This window comes from Canis lupus, chromosome 24, assembly GCF_011100685.1.
Source record: "Canis lupus familiaris isolate Mischka breed German Shepherd chromosome 24, alternate assembly UU_Cfam_GSD_1.0, whole genome shotgun sequence".
Taxonomy (NCBI): Eukaryota; Metazoa; Chordata; class Mammalia; order Carnivora; family Canidae; genus Canis; species Canis lupus.
Genome location: NC_049245.1, coordinates 15131018 through 15148795, shown reverse-complemented (window position 1 = coordinate 15148795; position 17778 = coordinate 15131018). Strand labels below are relative to the sequence as shown.

Genomic DNA, 17778 nt, shown 5'->3' with positions numbered 1-17778 from the left:
AAAACTACAGACTTAAACTAAATGGTGTGTTGGTTTTTCCCTTTGGAATGCTTGCTATAAATGCAGGGTCAGTTTACTTCTGTCCATCACATTTTTTTCTCTACGTAGTGATAAGGTACTTCTAAAACACTGGCATGGCACACTTACAAGAAACAGGCATCTGTCCCCAGAGGAGTTGATTTCTTCTCTGTAAGCTTGATTTCTTTGTAAGCTTGATCCTTACACTGTGTGATTGTGCCCTTCCTTTTGTAATTGAAGGCAATATTTTGCTAGCTTGTCTTTATTCATTTAACTACTCTCCACTGTGCTTATGCATCACAACATTCATGAGCAGTAGTCTTCTCTTCCTTGTGATTTTTAAGGTCCTTTACCTAGTTCATGAAACATTCAGTTAATGTCCTTTTGGTGCATGTATTAGTGTAAAATCACACATTTTTGCATCAAACAGGGCTGAATTAGAATCCTGTCTCTTACATCTGTGAAAACTAAAATATTTAACTTACTTAACTTCTTTGACATTATGTTTCCTAACATTGAAAATAGAACTAATCTTATCTCTAGCACATTTTGTCAATGTATAGTCATTACTATCACTGATGGCGATATTAACGGTGGATCACAAATCTTCAGCAACTTTACAGGGCAGATGGGATTTTTATGCCATTTTGCAGATGAGGAAAGGGTGCCTTAGTAAATGAATTGCTGAGCCTGATTTCAAGGAGTCTGTCAAACTCATAAGATGAATGAAAGAGTTGATACTGTGATACACATAGTTGGTTCTCACTAACAACTTAAGTACTTAAGAGTTGGTAGCTCTTAGAAAATTTAAAGTTTTCAAAAATAAAGTATTTCTAACCTATGAAAAAGTACAGTGTTCAAGGTAGCAATTGCTCATCTATTCAATGCCAAGAATGGTCATATACTACTAACATTTGGTATATTTTCTCCAAAACATATTATTTTATTTTAAGAAAAATAAAGCAATTGTAGAGACAGATAGTCTTTTTCTCACCCTTCCTCTGCCTCATTTTCCATTTTCCAGAGGTACCAACCAAGACTGTGAAGCTGGGGGTGGGTAGGTTGAATCTAGCCATATATTCTGGTGTGAGGTTGCATGTGCTTCAGAAGTGGTTTACATTTTAAAAGTCTGCACAAAGTGACCGTAGTGGCAAACAAAAGCCCTGCCACTACTTTCTCTCCCCCACTCTCTGCCCCAAGAAAACCAGCATTCTGTATTCATATTTCTTCATTTTCTCTCTCTTTCTCTCTCTCTCTCTCTATATATATATATATAATATAGTATTATTTTATATCTTTTAAAATTTTCCATTAATAATATGGTATGAGTGTCATTTTCCACCTTCCACTTTTTATTCAAAATTATGATTTCAAGATTCTTTTAAATTGGTACATAACAATCAAATTCCATCATTTAAAACTAGGATAATAATATGTTATACAAATACATACCATTGGTTTATTCATTCCCCCTGTTAATGGTCATTTAGGCTGTTTGCAATTTTCAACTTTCTATAAATACTGAAACTAGGACCAGAAAGCAGGAATAATTCTTGATTCTTCTGTTTTTAGCCTTAATTCTTCTCTTTTCTATTCCCATTCACTATCAACCCATCAGAAAATTCCTTAGGCTCTATCTTCAGAATATGTGCATGATAATCAAAGCCATCATGATAATGTCCATGATAATCAAAGCCATCATCAACTCTCTCAGCTAGATTAATGTCAAAAGCTTCCGATTAACTCATCTCCCAGCTTCTTTCATGCCTTTCAAAATCTATTCTATATGCAGCAGCCAGGGTGACATAGAAGACAAGCTACTTTTCTACTTAGTGCTTTCCTAAGATTTCCCATGTCACTGAGAATAAAATCCAAAGTCATTATCATGGTTTACAAAACTTTTCATCAAGCATTCTGATCTCTTATCACATCTGTCAATCATATTGCTCTAGTGTTACTGTTCTTTCTATTTCTAGAATGGCACTTGCCTCAGTATTAGTTTCCCCCAAAATATCCGCCCTAAATTGCCCATTCACTTTTTTGAGAACTATGCTCAATCCTGTCCATATCAGCTAGGTCTTTTCTTGCCACATGTTCTACAGTAGCACCTGCTTAATCCGTATTTTCTTGATATGTCATCTCATGGATAAAATGTAAGTTCACTAAGAGGAGATACTTTGTTTAAATGTTATTGGTAAATCCCCTTGACCTAGAACAGTGTCTAGCTTATATCAGGTGGTCAATTGATGCTTGTTAAAATTTTTTTAAAGATTTTATTTATTTATTCATAAGAGACACAGAGGGAGAAACAGGCTCCCTGCAGGGAGCCTGATGCAGGACTTGATCCCAGGACCCCAGAATCATGACCTGAGCCAAAGGCAGACACTCAACCACTCAGCCACCCAGGTACCCCAATGCTTATTAAATTAATCAATGTATTGGTATTCTTGTATAGTCTTCCTTATGCACTAGCCCTGATATATACCTAAAATAGTTAATATTTCTAGCCCTGATATATACCTAAAATTCAGATTTTTATATTGTACAATATAGTTCTACACTGATCTCTAAAATTGAGTTAGTTTAAACTTCCATCAGCATGTCTTTGCTGTCCTTCTTAAGCTTGGCCGATTTTATGGTGGAAATAGTATCTATGGGCAGTATGATTTCCTCAACTATGAATGTGTGTTCATAGCCTGATCCATTTTTTTTTTCTTATTGGTTAAAAGGACTGTTTTATACTTTCAGTTATTAATTACAAATTAATTATTAACACACTCAAATCTTTTCTCAGTACATCCATTATCTTTTAACTGCATTCATAATATTTTTTCTTGTATAACTTTTAATGTTATCATTTCATAATTTCTGAGGTTTGGGAATCTGGGGGCAGCTTGTCTGTGTCATTCTGGATTAGAGTCTCTTCTGACATCACAGTCAAGCTTCTGGCCAGGACTGTAGTCACCTGAGTTCAACTAGGGCTGAATAATGTGCTTTTGCTCTCACACATGTGGCTACTGGAAGGTCTTAGTTCCTTCCTATCTTTATCTAAAGATCTCAGTTTTCTGCCACATGGTTTTCTTCATTTGCTGCCTGAGAGTCCTCATAATGTATCGGTTGGCTTCTCCCAGAGTAAATGATTCAAGATAGACTAAGCCTCAGATTTAACTGTAATCTTTTATAATCTAATTTTAGAAGTGGCATACCATCACTTCTGCTATTTTCTATTAGTCACACAAACCAACCATCCTAGACTAGCATGAAACTACACAAGGGTGTGACTACAAAGGGGCAAGAATCATTGAAAACTCTCTTGTAGGCTATCTACTGCAGATGATCAGTGAATTAGTATTGGAAGAAGTTAGTGATTTATTTGGTTTCTTTTTTTAAATAACACAGTTAGGGTAGTGGTTCTTAATTGGTGGTGATTTTTGCCTCCAGGGAATATTTGGCAATATCTGGAGATACTTTTGATTATCACAACTGTTCAGAGAAGGTCACTATTGGCATCTAGTGGGTAGATGCCAGATCTGTTGTTAAATACACAGAATACATGGGGTGACTGGCTGGTTCAATTGATGGAACATGAGACTCTTGATCTCAAGGTTGTGAGCTCAAGCCTCACATTGGATGTAGAAATTACTTAAAAATAATAAAATATTTTGGGACACCTGTGAGACACAGGTGGTTAAACATCCTACTCTTGGTTTTAATTCAGATCCTGATCCCAGGGTCATAGATCGAGCCCCATATGGGGCTCCCTGCTCAGTGTAGAATCTGCTTGAGTTTCTCTCTCTCCCTCCCCCTTCATCCTTCCTCCCCCTTACTTGCTCTCTCTCAAATAAATAAATCTTTTAAAAATAAAATCTTTAAAAAAAAAAACACATAATACCTACTTATGGTAAATTAACCAGCACACACACACACACACACACACACACACACAAACAGTAGTGCTAAATTGGAGAAAGTCTAAATAAACAGCAAATACCTTGGTTCCTAAATAGATTTTTTAGCTAATTCTATTCAAAGAGTAGTAAATATATAAAGCAATTTACAATCATACTTACACACATACACACACACACACACACACACACACACCTGTATTTGATTACATCAAATCAAAGAGTTATAACCCATAGAAGATACCACGAATTAAAATAAAATTTGGGAGCATTTCAGAACAGTAGCTAGCAATTAGCTATTAATATTCATTGGGCCAGTGTGCTGTAGTCACATAAGTCATTAAAAAGATACAAGCTTGAGCAGAAGGTGTAATGATGTTTCTCTAATTTCTTCCACAGATGAATATTTTGTGTTTCTCTTCCCTCCTATGTGTCATAACATTATTGGGTCAATGACTACACCTCCCAGACTCACTCAAGCTATATAAATAACTGGTAGGAAACTGAATGGCTAGAGAAGAGGGAGGTTGGGTTATTTCCTTCTCCATTCTCTACCTTTTTTTGTACCTAATGTCCAGCTAGTGGTGATGTCTCTCCAGGACAACAGCTCCTTTCAGGAAGCCCCCCCTTCTACCACTCTAGTTTTCAGTGTGATTTTGCATCTTTGCTGCTCCCAGATCTTGAGGTGATGATGGATTTCTATGATGGATTTCTACTGCTGTTAGTCACTGTCTCACATCTTTTGCTGGATCTCTAAATCCTGCTGTCTCTTTATACATAGGCCCATCATTATTTTTTTCTTTTTCAGAATCTCATATAAGGGTGTCTTTGGCCCCTTGCTCAACTTGATATATTTCTGAACAATATAGTGTGGAAAGAAGATCTTGACACTGGATACCATCTGGGATTGGGATGAGTCTGGATAGGGAGAGGTGTAGTGGGCAGAGGTGATAACAACTGCATGTGTAGTGAAGTTCATTAGAGATGGTGTTATTAGAGAAAAGAACAAATCTTTATAATTAATTTCCAGGCTGTATATTTGTATCTCTGTGGTAGAATGAAAAATATACATTTGGTCTTTGTCTCATATTCCTGGCACAGAGGTCCTAAAACTTCCTAGAATTTCCTGAGTGAAGGAGCATCTTTGGTTATTCATAATGAGTGCCATTCAACCACACCTGAGTTTATGCTAGTGAGGTGACTCAGGGTAGGGCCTCTAGATAGCTTAAGGATGGAGGTTGGTCACTTGAAAGCCTTTGAGTGATGGAACTTTCAGTCCCACCTCTAGATCTCTGAGGAGGGGGATCCCTGGGTGGCTCAGTGGTTTGGCACCTGCCTTCGGCCCAGGGCGTGATCCTGGAGTCCCAGGATTGAGTCCCACATCGGGCTTCCTGCCTGGAGCCTGCTTCTCCTCTGTCTGTGTCTCTGCCTCTCTCTCTCTGTGTCTCTCATGAATAAATGAATAAAATCTTAAAAAAAAAAAAAAAAGATTAGATCCCTGAGGAGGCAAAGCACACTGAAGATGCAATTCAGTCACCAATGGCTGATGATTTAATCAGCTGTGCCTATATTATAGAGATTTCAATAAAATTTTTTGAATAATGAGATTTGAAGAGTTTTCAGGTTGATGAACATGTCCATGTGCTGAGAGTCAGCTACATCCTCTCCACCACACAATCTTGCCCTTTGCATCTCTTCCATTTAGTTCTTCCTAAGTAGTATCCTTTTAATAAAACAGTAATAGTAAGTGTAGCACTTTCTTGAGTTCTGTGAGGTGTCCTACTGAATTATTGAACTTAGAGGGAGAGCTTAAGGGAACCACTCAATTTGTAGTTAGCTAGGTCAGAAGTGAAGGTAGCCTGGGGACCCTATTTGTGGTTAGCATCTGAAACAGAGAGTCTTGTAAGCCTGAGCCCTTAACTTGTGGGATCTGCATTAATTAACTCTGGTGGTGTCAGAATTGGACTGAATTGAATTTTTGGACATCTTGTTGGTGTTGGAGAATTAGTTGTTACTTAGAAAATCAAGTAATCTCTTAGAAGAGTAAAAATATCATGAAGAGAAGGACAATGCCTGATCCATTCACTATTGAATATCCAGTACTAGATCATGATTTATATATGATAAATGATTATTTTATAAACCATGGTGGTCCCATGACAAGTTAGAGAAATAAGTTAGAATAATTCAGTATTTGCTTAGCAAAATATATAATCTAAAGAACTGTTATGATCCATGAAGACTGCAGCATCATTGGGAAGGAATTCTTAAATATTCTTCAGTACCCTACTGATCTAGATAAGTAGCAGAAAAATAGAGAGTCCCAAAGGCATTTGCCATTTATAAAAGAAAATAATACAAGAATTATGAGAATTATACCAAATGTATATTTGTCCTCAATCCTAGATATTTAAATGGGAATCATAATTGATGATATTTTAACCAGTAAAAGAACAAGGAGGAAAAGAAGAGGAGGAGAAGGACCAAAGAAGAATGGAAGAGGACATTAAATTTTAGTCCTAAGCAAATACAGCATGAGCTGCTGTGATTACAAAACAGCTGTTTAGCACTTGCTCTGACATTATTAGGTAAGAGAACATAGAGAAATCCTGAACTGTTGTAAGAATTGTTGTTTATTTAACAGTTTGTGCTTCTAATATATATTCATAGGCTAGCCTTTAACTTTATGCTTCATTTGGCCCATGTATAAAATGGAAATAATCATATCTCTCTCTTTCTGTAAAGATTCATAAACTTAACAATTGTATTTTCTTAAAATATTTTGAAATCTAGACAAATATTGTTCTGAAATTGTTTTAAAAAATATATGGCTACTGTAAAATTCCTGGGTTAAGATTATTTAGAATTAGATGCTATAATTGATAAATATTATAATTTTCCCCATCCCCATTTCTTTTTAGAGAAAAAAATTCTCTAAAATATGCTATATACCTAAAACTCTTGTCCTAATTTGTCTTCTTCCTTCTTTTTTTTTTTTTTTTTTTTAATTTTTATTTATTTATGATAGTCACAGAGAGAGAGAGGCAGAGACACAGGCAGAGGGAGAAGCAGGCTCCATGCACCGGGAGCCCGATGTGGGATTCGATCCCGGGTCTCCAGGATCGCGCCCTGGGCCAAAGGCAGGCGCCAAACCGCTGCGCCACCCAGGGATCCCGTCTTCTTCCTTCTTATTGCTAATATTTAATAATCATGAGAACTATGTCAGCTTTTACTTCTCTTCCCTCACAGACAAGTTGGTATTTGTAAGTTCAGTTGCTTCCATGTCTCTGAATTCAATCGCCTCCTCCCTTCTCACTACTGCCCATGTCATTCAAGAACATATTTTTTCTCACTGGACTAATGAAGAATCCTTCTATCTCTATCTTCTATCTTCTATCTTCTATCTTGTCACCAATTTCTTTCTGTTTCTTATCATTTTATGTTCTCTTGGAATGTATCCAGATATAGACTTAGGATGAACCTTTCAGAAATAGTCAGCTACTCCCCATTTTCCACCAGTTAATTAACTGATTATTGTTCAGTTGAAAATGAAGTTCCATACTGTCACTTGCCTGATTCCAGCCTACCTTTTAAAACTTCTTTCTCATTTCTTCTTTCCTTTTATCTGTATTCTAGCCAAATTGGTTCATTTCTAGATCTTTAATATTCTCCATACATTACCATTCTCATGTTTTTGCTTCTCCTATTTCCTTCACCTAGAACACCTTTCTTTCCCACTATGTCAACTTGTCAAAACTTTGTCTGTACTTGCTCATTTTTAAGGCTGACTTCCTGATGTTATTTCTGACCCTACATAAAGATCCTTGAACCTAATTATGCCTTATATTTGCTTAATGAGAATGTCATTCTCCTTTGAGAGACAGTTATCTATACCCTCAGAAGTCAGTATCATGTAGTGATTGAATTGATGGGCCTAGAATCGGAATCTGGCTCAGCCACTTACTCTTTGATTAGGCAAGTTACCTAATGTCTCTATACTTCAGTTTTCTTCTTTGCAAAATAGGGTTAATAATAGAACTTCCTTCATAAAGTTGTGCCCAGAGTTACTGAGCTAGTATCTATATAGTTTTAAACTTTGCCTGACATATAGTAAATGTCAGCTGCTATTGTTACTTGTTTCCTCCCTGTCTTCCCAAACCATCACTATTTTGACTTTTCTTTCTCAGTCTTGCCAACTTTGAGTCCAAGTTAAAATTATCTCTCTCCCAAACAATTTCAGTCATCTTCTCAGTGGTTTCCTTGTGGTCAGTCTGGACCTCCTCCAATCTATTTTCCACAAAAGCCAGAGTGATATCTTAAAATGCAAAACCACTCCTATCACCTCCTTATGAAAATTGCTTCAGTGGTTTCTCAATATATGCAGGATGAAGATTCAGCTTCCCAGGATCCAAAATCCCATTTGGTCCAGCCTAGCACTGTCCAATAAAATTTTCTGTGAAGATGAAAATGTTCTATTATCTCTGCTGTCCTATAGTCATCTTTATACTTGTCTTCACTTTCCAAAGTCCAGACACATTACAGTTCTCCAATGTCTCATTGCTTCTTCTTGACTTAGCTCATATTGCATCATATGGCGGTTAATTTTGTGTCAGTTTGGCTAGGCTATGTGTCCTGTTGTTTGTTCAAAGACCAGTCTAGATGTTACTGAGGAAGTATTTTCAAATGTGGTTAACATTTAAACTGGTAGACTTGAAGTAAAGGAGAATACCCTCCATAATGTGGGTGGATCTTGGTCAGTCAAAGACCTTAAGAGTAAAGACTGAGGTTTCCCAAAAGAAGCAATTCTGCCTCAAGCCCTTAACACAGAACCTCTTCTTGAGTTTCAGTCTGTAGATCTCAATTTAACAGTAAAACATCAACTCTCACCTGAATTTTCAGCCTGCTGGCCTATCATAATGCTCTACAGATTTCATAATTGCCAGCCCCCAGAATTACCAGCTCAAGGGAATCAATCGAGCTAATTCCTTAGGATAAAATAATGTGTGTGTGTATGTGTATGTGTACACATGATTGGTTTTTGTTTTTGTTTTGAGAACCCTAACTCATGCATCCCCTTTCTGAAACACTCATTCCCAGAAGCATTTTCTTTTTTTTTTTATTTTTTATTTTTTATTGGTGTTCAATTTACTAACATACAGAATAACCCCCAGTGCCCGTCACCCAATCACTCCCACCCCCCGCCCTTCTCCCCTTCCACCACCCCTAGTTCGTTTCCCAGAGTTAGCAGTCTTTACGTTCTGTCTCCCTTTCTGATATTTCCCACACATTTCTTCTCCCTTCCCTTATATTCCCTTTCACTATTATTTATATTCCCCAAATGAATGAGAACATATAATGTTTGTCCTTCACCGACTGACTTACTTCACTCAGCATAATACCCTCCAGTTCCATCCACGTTGAAGCAAATGGTGGGTATTTGTCATTTCTAATAGCTGAGTAATATTCCATTGTATACATAAACCACATCTCCAGAAGCATTTTCTTGATTATTTTTTAATCATCCTTCGGATCTCAATATGAGATGCTCTTTGCTCCATTCTCTAAACCAAGTCTCCTATCTTTTTGAATACTTATTTCAATTTCAACCAACATTCATCCATTCAGCAAATGTTTATTGAAGTTTTGTACTGTGCATGCTCCCTAGCATGGAACACATAGCAGTGGCATAGCCTCATAATTATTTATTAGTGTGATTTCCTGATTAATATCTATCTGCACCTTTAGATTATAAATTCATGAAAGCAAGGACTTTGTTATGTTTTGGTAACCAATTATTGCTGAGTACTGATTCAGTGCTTTGAGCATGTGTTAATGAATGAATAAAGCTCTGAAAGGCCAGGCTTTTGTGTTAACCTTTCTCATGGTATCTTTCATCAGATTGTGCACTTGGAAACACTAAGATGTTATTTTTTTCTTTCTTTCTTTCTTTCTTTCTTTCTTTCTTTCTTTCTTTCTTTCTTTCTTTCTTCTTTCTTTTTTTTTTTTTTTTTTTTAAGTAGTCTCCATGTCCAATGTGGAGCCCAGTGCTTGGTTTGAATTCACAACCCTGAGATCAAGACTTGAGCTGAGATCAAGAGTTGGATGCCTAACCAACTGGGCCACCCTGGCACCCCCAAAACTAAGATATTCTACAATTAAGATAGAGTTTTCTACATTTTAACACACATAATGTTTTTTATGCTACCTTCAGATAAGACAACCCTCCAAGTGTTATGGATGCTAAATAGAGTACAAACAAATAGCATTTAAAAATAAGTAGAAGAGCTAATTTGGGGGTCAGAGTTTTCCACTGGAAAAGAGATAAAGATAATATATATTATAGGCCAAATATCTCTGTTCAGGTGAGCAGCTCTTCCTGAATCACAGTAAAAATCAATACTACTTTAAAAGATGCTGTAAGTCTTATGTTCCACAAGAAAGATGGGAAGGAATCCAAGAGTTATAAGAACCTGCTATTATCTGGGCACCTCAGGCTTTAGTTCTTACAAAAGCTCCAGGAGGTTGGCATTTATCATTAGCTCATTTTAAGATTTTAAGAGATGAGAAGACAGAGGCTTAGGGATGTTACATAACCTGCCCTGCCCAGCTCCTTTAGGGACAGCTGGTAGTAGAGTTGAGAGTTAGAAACCAAGCCTGTTGGACTGAAGCCATGACCCATCCCAGTCAACAGAATGGGAAGGGTGACATACCATTGCATCTTCATCCAAATAAACCCTTTTGGGTCAGGATTACCTAGATCCTCTAGAGAAAAGGTGGAGGGTTTTTACCAGATCCTATAAAAATGTGTATAACTATACACACACACATACACACTGTTTTGAAATATATGAAATATATATATTCATATCATAAACTAGAGGACAAAATTTGGGAATGTGTAAAACTGGACGTGCTCTCTTTTTGGTCTGTATGTCTGGTTGAACAACCCTGGGGCAGACTGCCTCTGAACTGAGGTAAGGTGATGCAGGCAGTCCCCTGCCCTTTCTTATTAACCCCCATCCCCTTGACCTTTCCCATCAGGGCCTTATCTAAGCTTCTGATGTAGCAGACAGGGTGCCTTCTGCTTCCTTCCTACTACAATACATATTTGTTGAATTGTTGGACAAAATATACAGGAAGCATTAATTGGAAATAATCATTCTGTAGGAAACCAAAACAACAACAACGACCTCATGACAAAAAATAAATAAATAAAATAAACCTGTCTGGATTTTCAGAATCCAGAATCTACCTCTCAGAATGCTGACGGTGAACTAAAACCAAAACCGCAACCATGGCAACACAGTAGATATTTGTTGAATTAGGCCAACAGACAGAAATTTACCTATAATACATAACAAAATATAAAGTTTTATAAATGATTGAAGGAGAGGGAGAGAGAAAGGTCAAAGGAGAAACTCTCAGTTTATAGGGACTGAAATATTTCCATCAGAGCAACTACATTCCAATGTGGTTGCAGGACTGGATGGGGAGCTTGTAGAGGCATGTTACACAACCCAGGAGAGTCTTTGCAGATTTGCACTCACACTTACTTTCTAGAGACTTATGAGGGCATTTTAGACACTACCTTTCCAGGGCTGCATAAAAAATATACATCTGTATTTTTCTTAAGGAAAGAATAGACGCTACAGTATTATGAATTGGGTATATGTTGAACAGATTTCAGTCTTCTTTATGGACAGACTGCTTTGGTAATTATAACACAAAGAGGCAGGATTAATTCCTGATTGGTGACAATTGGCTTCTGGGGCCTGAAAACAACATCATATTTATTCCATGTAGTTTCTCCCTTCTTCCTTTCCTTTCTCCTTCACCCTTCCCTCTCTCCTTCCCTTTTCCATTTTCTTTCCCCCTTCATTCAACAAATGTTTATTGGTGCTTATTTTGCCAGACACTGCTTTGGGCTCTGTGTATGCATTAGTGAATAAGACAGGTACAGCCCCTGACAGTATAGAACTTAACCAAAGTGAGAGAAGAATTGTGTGAAGGATTTCTTTGAAACTCCTATATGCTTTAATCAGACTCATCTAGGGGTTTATAGATAAGAATAGTGATGATAAAATATTTCACAATTAAGAATATATGTCAAAATCAGGGTACTTTTGATGGCAAACTGAGACCAGCTGATTTGTAGAAACTAAGAAGACAAAGGATAGCATGTGGTTGGAAGAAGCAATAGGTAGCATAGAAAAATCCAGATGGGTGGATCTTCATCTTTCAGAAGGTGGTATATAGTGTATGACAGGTGATGCTCCTGCCCAGAGAAGTAGCAAGTGCCTGGGGATTTGGCAGCTGCAACTCATCTGGAGGTGTGTCTTACAGCAAGAGGGTGCATGGAAAGTTCAAGAAACTGAAGAAAAGGTCAGAGCACCTTGATGGCAGAGTAGGGATACATGTATGAAATGAGGCTGTAAAAATAGGTAGTGACCAGATCATAGCTTGCAAGGCATTTGAGAATTTTGATATTTGTGGCATCCACACAGCTCAGTTGGCTGGCTCTTGGTATCAGTTCAGGTCATGATCTCTGGGTCCTGAGGTTGAACCCAGACATGGGCTCCATGCTCAGTGGAGAGTATGCTTAAGGATTTCTCTCCTCCCCACTCGTGTACACACACACACACACACACTCTCTCTCTCTCTCTCTCTCTCAAAATAAATAAATCTTTTAAATTATTTTTAAAAGAATTTTAATGTTTAATCCAAGTGAATTGAAAACTTAGATGTTTTAAACATAACTGTGCATGAAAGAGAGGAAGAGAGGATAATTTTTATAGATTTGCAGTCTACTTTGGTGGCAGTAAGACTATAAGGCAGTGGTCTAGGTAAGAGAAGATAGCAGTTTGGAATAGGGTAATGGCCCTAGAGGGGGAGAAAATGGCCATCGTTGACTACTATTCAGCAATAAAATTCCTAGGACTTGTAGCTAGCCGTATATGATAGGTTGTAAAGAATGACTCCAAGATTTAGCCATATGAATGATAGTTGTCATTCTCTGAGATAGTTAATACTGAATACAGAATCAATTTGGGGAGGGGGAAGAAAATGAACTTTATTTTATTAGCTATGAATCTGAGGTGCTTTAGTGATATCCAGATGGACTTAGCAAAGAGACAGCTGGGCAAATGGGTTTGGAGATCAGAGGTGAGGTCTATGACAAAGACACTAATTTGTGAGTCCTCTGTAGTGAGGTGAAAATTGAAGCCATTGGCCCAGATGGGATCTCTCTGTTTTAATGTAGAATATAAGAGGGCCTAGGATAAAACCTTGAAAAATAACATTCCTTGGCACAATAAATGAGACTTAATCTGAAGTGAAGATGTAAGTAAATAAATATTTAAGGTGGAAACTAAAACATCATATGTCATAGAAATAGAGACAGGAGAATGTTTTAAAAATCAAAGAGTAGCCTGTGTTATTGAGTGCTCATTATGAAAGTTAAATTGAGATGAGAATTGAAAAAGTTTTGATTTAGGGCTCACTAGTGACCCAAGGTAAAATTTTTACATAGAAGGAAGGCAATAAAGCCCAGATAGACATTAATTGAAGAGTGAAGATGGTTCAGAAGGAAAGACTGAGCACACATAAAATAGAAGAGATAATAATAGGAAAGGATTGGATCTAAAGTATAGGTTCCATGGGCAGCAAAAAGGTCAGCTCTCTATTGAGACTGGATAGACACAGGACAAGAAGATATAGATGCTAGAACATTTGTAGCCTTTATGGAAGGAAGTTGAGGGAGTTAGCATTAGGCTCCTTCTATTCTCTCTGAAGCATGTGGCTATTTTTTGAGAATGAGATGAAACAAATTGTTTTGGGAATTGGAGCACAAGTAGATCAGAGAAACATAGCTAATAGTGTTAGTTATCAATTGCCACAGCAGTGCTATGTAACAAACCAACCCAAAGGTGAGTGACTTAAAACAATAGGTATGTATGTATGTATGTATGTATTTATTTATTTATTTATTTTGTGAGTCTGTGGATTAACCTGGCAGTACAATAGCTATTTGAGCTTCCTCACATATTTTGAGAACGGTTGACTGTCACTAATCTAAGCTGACTTCCACTGGGTCACTGGGAAGAGTGATTCCTCTCCAAGTGTCTTGCATCTCCAGCAGCCTAGCCCAGGCATGTTCTTGTAGCCAAGGCAGAGATGCAAGAGCAGAGATTAAAGTATGCAAGCATGTTTTCAAGCCTCTGCATTCATCACATCTGCTAGCATTCCATTGGCAAAACGCAGTTAAATGACTGAATTCAGGATCAAAGAGTGGGGAAAGTGACTTTTCCTTTTTAGTGGAAGAAACCCCCATGCTCTAAAGTTGTATGCAAGGTGGGGACGGATACAGTTGAAGGGCATGATATTTGAGCCCATAATGCAATGAATCCACAAGTCCCCAATGGTATTGAGAGCTCATTCATGATAATTATTTGGTAGCAGAATCTAAATGCCCTATTGTGTTAATTTCTCCAGAAGCATTTGAAATCTTGGGTGGAGCACCAAAAGAATATGTTAGACTACTTATGGGAATTGCCAGAAAGTGTAAGGAAAACACAGAAAGACAGAGAAGCAAGGCCATTTCTGACATAAATTAAGCAAATGTTGATGTTTAAAGTATCTTAAAATATAAACTGGTTACTGAGGAATGTGAAGGTATAGGAAAATAGAAAGTGAGAGCATTGTGAAGCCAAAATAAAGCCATAACAAAAATAGTTAATATATAATATTAAGTCAAATCAGGAAAAAGATGCTTAAATTTTTGAGGTAGAGTGTTTACATGAGATAACAAGGTCCAGGGAGAAGTGGTATGAGTGGGGAAGTAAGGTGAAGAGTAGAAAAAAGAGAAGGGCAAGCAAATGAAGTGAGAGTGGGATGTGGGTGTTGGGTCATTCTTGTAACAGGAGAAAAGATGAAAATACTAGCCAACTGTCCATAATGTGGATGAATGAGAGGACGTGACCTAGAGCTTAACAGATAAGAGTGTGAGGAGAAGGAAAACCAGCATAGGATGAAAGAGTTGGATTTTTGTGATCAGATTGATACTATTGTTACTGTCATTGGGGAAGAAGGTGAAAGGACTAGAAACAGCAATTAGAAGCAAAGAAGTCAAGCTTTTTTCTCACCCTTGAAATACCTGGATTGTGATAAAAATGGCCAACATCTGGGAGAGCAACAACCTAGACTGTAGGATAGACCAGATTGAGGGGCCTGAAAACTTTTATTTTAGAGAGTACACATAGTTTTGGAACCAGTAGTGGTGCCATATTGGCTAATGTAGCCTAGACTAATGCTCATAAACTAGGCGTGGATATTGGAGGCTAGGCCAGAGAACAATAAAGATGTGAAAGGAAGTGAGTTAAGGGGAAAAAAGGTAGGAGAAGATCACAGAGAAACATTCATTCTCCCTCCATGTCATTTCAGAGGTTCCTTGGCAAGAAGTCAGTGTCTCCTGAAAGGAACCCCTTTTCTGCCCTGGGAAGGACAGAAACCATTCTAACAATTGATGATTTCGAAGCCCTTGTGGGAAAATAATTAAACATTATGGAGAGGTTGGGAGGCAATACAGAGATAAGGTTGCTATTTATTTTCTTCTCCATATGAGAAAGAAAAGTGGAAAAATATAAAAAAAATGTAAATATAGCACATATATCCATATAAAGGTAACATGAGTGTCTGGAGTAATAACCTGATAACTTGCTACAATGATCTAAGATCAGTGAGTTAACTAAAGTTGTAAGGAATAAATCATAGTTTTGCATGTAATTTGAGTTCATGTCCCAACTCTGTCTTGCTCCTAATTGTGCCTCCACTGTGGTTGGGGCATGGGTTCTGATACATAGTAAGTGTTCAGTTGATATATTTGAAAAAAATAATAAATAGTTGGTCAGTTGTTCTCTTGGCAAAGTATAGTTAAGGCTTTCTGAACCTCAGTGTTGGCATTTCTATTTTCCTAAATGACAGTTTCTAAGTTATTACGTGTATTAAATGAGATAAGACATGTGGACTTGGCCTACAGTAGAAGTTAGCAAATGATCATTTGAATCTAAATTTGTGAATGTGAAGAGAATCGTTTCCTTAGCCTGTTTAGTCATCATTCAAAGGTCTCTTGCTATCTTCCCACACTTGCATTTAACCCAAACCTGGCATATAAACATCAGTGATTCTTCTTAAAGGGTCGACCTGTTATATTTGCACACATGTATACTCTTTGAGGTAATCTTGAGCCAGGCTCTTGCTGATTACATTTCAGCTTTTCATGCTGTTGTCCCAGAAGACGTTGACGTCATCTGGAGACATAGTAGCGCCATCCGTCCTCAGAGGTTCAATTCATTCTGCCATCCGGAAACTCTGTCGACAAGGCGGCCAGTGTTAGAAATTAAGCTTGTGACATGCAGGACATGGTGGAGTGCAAACATTGGTCAGTGCTTCCTCTCCCAGCCACAGAGGAAAGCCACACTGATTGGTATTCAGGAAAGGGACCTCCTGTTTCGAAGGATTCCTTCATGCTGTTCAGCAATGCTGTTTAGGGTGGATTTTCCCATTTGAACTGCAAAGCTTAAACACAAATATTAACTACCTGAAGCTGCAAATAGCAGCATAGTACATTAAAAAAATAATGAATATTTTAACCAGCCTTTGCCCAACCAAGAAAAATATTATGCAGAAACGAGGCTGATTTTAGAAAAATGCCCAAGGAAACATTAAAAAAAAAAAAAAGTTGAGTTTCCTTTCAAAGTTTGTTTTTGCTAAACATTCATAGTTTTGCTTTTTCCAATCCAATTTTATTATAAGAAAGGTCTCCCACATGTGTACCTGGCACTCCTTTCAAAATAATCAGCAATACACAAAACCTTTGGAAATGGTGGGTGAGTTCTTAAATGTGACAGAAAGAAAGGACAAAACATATAAATAAAGGAAGGCACGTCTTTGCAAACACATATGTTTGTCTTCCCATTAGTTATAGGCAGACTTTCATGTTCATCATTTTGACTATTTAACATTTTGCTCATTTGGAGAATCCAAAATTTAATTGATTCTTCACTGCAAATTTTCCCTGCAATGAAATCACTGAAGGTATCAATCACTTGTCATCAAGACTGACGTTTTGGAGCTGTAATTTTGGGTGAAGGCAGTGGATAGACATTCTGTTATACCTGTTGTATAGCTTCCTTGGCATGCATTTCTGTCCTTGGGAAAGATCAAAATAAAATTATCAAAACATGCCCTTTAAGAATTCTGATTCTCAATCAGTAAAATAGAAATTTTAGACTGACCTTAGTAACAAAATGCTTCTAGAGCATTTTTTTCCAAGCTTAGTTTTCTTAATACTTAACATTATCTCATTAACTCCTTATCTTATAACAAGCCCTTTGAGGTTGGTATTAGTATTAACCCATTTTCCAGACGAGGACAATATCACACAGAGGTTAAAAACGGCCCAGATGGGTGCCTGAGGTGGCTCATTAGGTTGGGCATCTGATTCTTGATTTCAGCTCAGGTTATGATCTCAGGGTCATGAGCATGGAGACTGCATAAGCTTCTCTCTCTCCCTTTCCCTATGCCCTTTCCCCCCACACTCATTTTCTCTCTCTCTCTCTCTCTCTCTCTTTCCCTCTCTCTCAAAAAACAAAAACAAAAACAAAAAAATAAACTGCCCAGATGGTCTATCCAGTATTCAAGTATCAGCTGTCCTAGTCCAGGGCCTATGCCTTTTAACCTCCCTACTTTGCTGTAAGTGAAATTCAGTTTCAGATTGGCTAAATTGGCTTTCCCAGGCTTGCTATTAATCCACTGTCATTCAAGGTTTCAGCTGGTTTTTTGTTTTGTTTCATTT

At 37.4% G+C, this 17778-nt stretch overlaps 2 long non-coding RNA genes across 20 annotated transcripts in view; one reads left to right on the top strand and one right to left on the bottom strand.

Annotated features, from left to right (window-relative positions):
• The window catches only part of LOC106557669, a 228826-nt gene that overhangs the window by 87835 nt on the left and 123213 nt on the right, over window positions 1-17778 (bottom strand). For 2 of the 16 annotated variants that reach the window (XR_005377617.1, XR_005377619.1), the window contains one exon: window positions 16855-17132. The exons of 12 other annotated variants lie outside the window; for them this stretch is intronic. This is a non-coding gene — a long non-coding RNA (uncharacterized LOC106557669). Of the gene's footprint in view, window positions 1-16854; window positions 17133-17778 lie in introns of those variants that run through there. 2 more of the 16 variants (XR_005377620.1, XR_005377622.1) reach the window with 1 other exon arrangement.
• Window positions 1-17778, top strand: part of LOC111092122 — a 208116-nt gene that overhangs the window by 75110 nt on the left and 115228 nt on the right. Inside the window, exon 4 of one of the 4 annotated variants that reach the window (XR_005377631.1) lies at window positions 6333-6514. The exons of the other annotated variants lie outside the window; for them this stretch is intronic. This is a non-coding gene — a long non-coding RNA (uncharacterized LOC111092122). The remainder of the gene's footprint in view (window positions 1-6332; window positions 6515-17778) is intronic. 4 annotated transcript variants of the gene reach the window in all.